Source organism: Arachis ipaensis, chromosome B05, assembly GCF_000816755.2.
Source record: "Arachis ipaensis cultivar K30076 chromosome B05, Araip1.1, whole genome shotgun sequence".
NCBI classification, from domain to species: domain Eukaryota; kingdom Viridiplantae; phylum Streptophyta; class Magnoliopsida; order Fabales; family Fabaceae; genus Arachis; species Arachis ipaensis.
This window is the reverse complement of record NC_029789.2, coordinates 123,934,707-123,937,944: the sequence shown is the minus strand read 5'-3', so window position 1 is coordinate 123,937,944 and position 3,238 is coordinate 123,934,707.

Below are 3,238 nucleotides of genomic sequence, written 5' to 3'. Positions count from 1 at the left end.
TCTGTGTTCTTCGATCACTTTTGTCGCTTCCAATACTTCTTTATCTTGGCTCTGAAGGGTTTCATTTTGCCGTTGTGAAGATGAACGTTCATGGTTCTTGCTGCTTTAGACGTGCCCGCCTCTTTTTTTCGTAATCCCATCAAGGTTGGTTTCTTGGCTTCTTTTCTCTTTTTCTTGAACTCTTACTTCTACTTGCTTAGGATTTTTGTTGTTTTTATTGAGCTTTACCTGCACTATCATTGCCCTTTTTTCTTTTTGTTGAAAAAAGTTTGTTTTGACTTTCTTGCGAGTTTGATGTGGAATGCTTTGTAATGTTTAAAGACGTTTAAAAATGAAAGATTCTCTTTTTGTACTACTGTAGTCATTACCCTATTGATTGTGTATTGTGTTGCCCCTAACGGTGTCTCTTTAATGTGACGATGTTGCATAGGAGAGGCACCATTTGATTACTCTGTAGGAAAATTTTTTGAAAAGAGTGGCTTTCTTTTGGCATTGTTGATTTATCCGACCTATTTTGGATGAGGTCCGACTTCTTTTAGTAAATGTCTTCTTTACTTTTGCATTTGTAGTTGTAGCCTTTATGTCGTGTACTGTTTTTACGAATATATCAACCAAAGTCCCTCCTAGTCTTCGAGTTTGGGTATACACTACTGTTCTTTCTTGTGTCCCTATGACTGATAGGGAGTATTGTGAGGAATTTCATAAGCATCATAATATATGTGAGAGTAGAGAAGATGAGAGGAACTATGTTTTAGAGGCACCTGGTCCAGAAAAGAGAGTGTGTTTCCCTCCTTAAGAGGATTCTGAGCGACCCTTCTTCTATGCTTATGATTGCTTCTTCACTAGGTTAGGTATCCGATCTCCTTTTACTGCCTTTGAAATGGATGTGCTACGGTCTTGTAACCTTGCCCTAGTCAATTGCACCCAAATTCTTGGGCTTTCATGAAAATATACCAGCTCCTATGTTAGGAGCTGAATGTCCGACCTTCATTGAATGTCTTCTTTTACTTTTTTGTTGCCACACAACCCTATAGCTCCACAAAAAAGTCAGGTTGGATATCCTTTCGGGCCATACAAGGTCGGAAGGTCTTCTCTATTTTCAATGATTCTTTTCATGATTTTAAAAATCATTTTTTCAAGGTCCGAAGTGTTGAGGGAGTCCGACCTTTCTTTCTACCCGAAAACCAAGAACACCTTTTTCCCTTGTACTGGCAAGATACCTTTATAACCCTTAGGCGTGATGTAGCCGAGTTAGACGACCTGGAGAGGGGTGTCATAGATTTTCTTTTAGATACCTGGGGTCGGGCTCCTTACTTGAATACAAAAAGATTTTTGGGAGATCCCAACCTTCTGAAGTCTGAGCTCGGTAGCTCCCTCTTCCTTTACTTGTTGACTTCCGTTATTTATCATTATCATTTTTGAATGCGTTTTGTTTAGTTTTGTAGAAAATATGGCTCTGAAATCGGCTGTGAGAGTTATTCGGAGCACTAAAAAAATTGTTGTAGCCTAAAATCTTCAGCAGCATAAAGAAGTCTGGGTCGGATCCTCTGTCCGATCTCCCCCGAGGAAGTCGGGGTCAGGTCCTTCTGACTCGAAGGTCATCATTCCTACTCCCCTCTCCAAACTTATACCTCCTGAATCTTCCCCTCGGTCTCCTTCTTTTACTGAACCTCCATCCAAGAAACAGAAAGTGGACGAGGAGGAAAGCATTTATACAAGAAATTTAGATGCCTTGGCTTGGGAGGAAAAGAACGTTCTTCTTTATCAACACATGAGCACGGACGATGTAGCACTTCAAAACTACCTCCAGACATTGGCACGTGGAGGCCTCCGTACAGTCAAAGTGTGCATTACTCTTGCTAGGGAGTTAAGGAGCTCTCCCAAGCTCACGTGGAGAGGTTAAATGAAATCAAAATGGAGTTGGAGCAGGAGATGGAGACCTTGAGCACCGACCTGGAGAAAGCTCGGGAGAGAGCGAACAACTCGAAGGCTGCTGCTGCTTTAGCTGAGGAGAAGGTGAAGAGGTTTGAAGAGAGCTATAAACATGTCTTCGGGGAAAGACTGGCACCTGAAGAGGAGTTGGAGAAAATGAAGGAAAAGTTTTCCAACCTTGAGGAGTCGACGACATTGGGGATGGATGAAATGTTTGAGAACCTAGAGGCTAAGGTTAAGGTCTTGGCTCCCGACCTTGATCTTTCGCTCTTTATTATGGACAATATAGTAGTGGATGGCAAGATAGTCCCTGCACTCGAGAAAACGAGGAGGAGCCTCCGCTTAATCCAAAGACCTCGGGGACTTAAGTCGGTCAGACCTCAGCATTGGAAGCCCAACCAGAAGCTGCTATTGTGGATACCTCTTCTTCAGCTCCTGTTGTTGTTTCAGCCGTGTTAGTCTCTGTGCATCCTTCTACTCCTTCGGATAGGGAAAAAATGTGGTGACGGGTGAGGACCTTAATCTTCTCTTTGGCGAGAAGTCCTGAGCCCTTTTATTTCTGTTTTAGATTCCTGTGATAGCCCGATCTGTGGGTCCTATAACACTTTAATTTTTTGTAATAGTTTGTAGTTTTTTCTAAATATTTTTACCCTTTAGTTGTTTCCACAACTTTTTATGAGGTAATGTCCAAAAATTGTTCTTTTTATATCGTATAGTACCCTTCTGTTTTTTTGAAATAATATTTTCGTAGCTAGAAACAGTTTGCTTTGACTTTGGGGCCTTAGCAAAGTTTAAGAGTTTCTTTCCATAGTTCTGACTTTAAATAATTGGTCTTTGTTAAGTTACTTTTACAACTCATTTTTTATCCGTCCTTCTTGAGGTCGCTTTGTACGAGTTGTTTATATAACTTCTTACATTAACTTGTACCTCGTCGCTTTATCTTGCCGACCATTTTAGGTCGGACAATGATTTTCGCGGTTTATCAAGCTTAAATTAATGCGTTCAAGATAGGAAATAAAACTTAAAAAAAATAAAATAGGAATTTTTATTGATATTTAAGAAATTCCTTTACAAAAGCATACTAGGGGTTTGAACATCCCTAGCCCTCATGTTGGTGCCTCGTTAAAAAACCCTTGAAGTCGGAAAAAAGGGTGTGCTAATTAAATTAGGTTTACAACCTAGCTATAGTATTTTCTTAGGTTACAAGTGTCCCAGCACCTTTGGAGCTCCCACCCTTGGAAGTCGAACACTTTGTAATAACCCTTACCTAAGACCTCTACTATCTTGTAAGATCCCTTCCAATTGG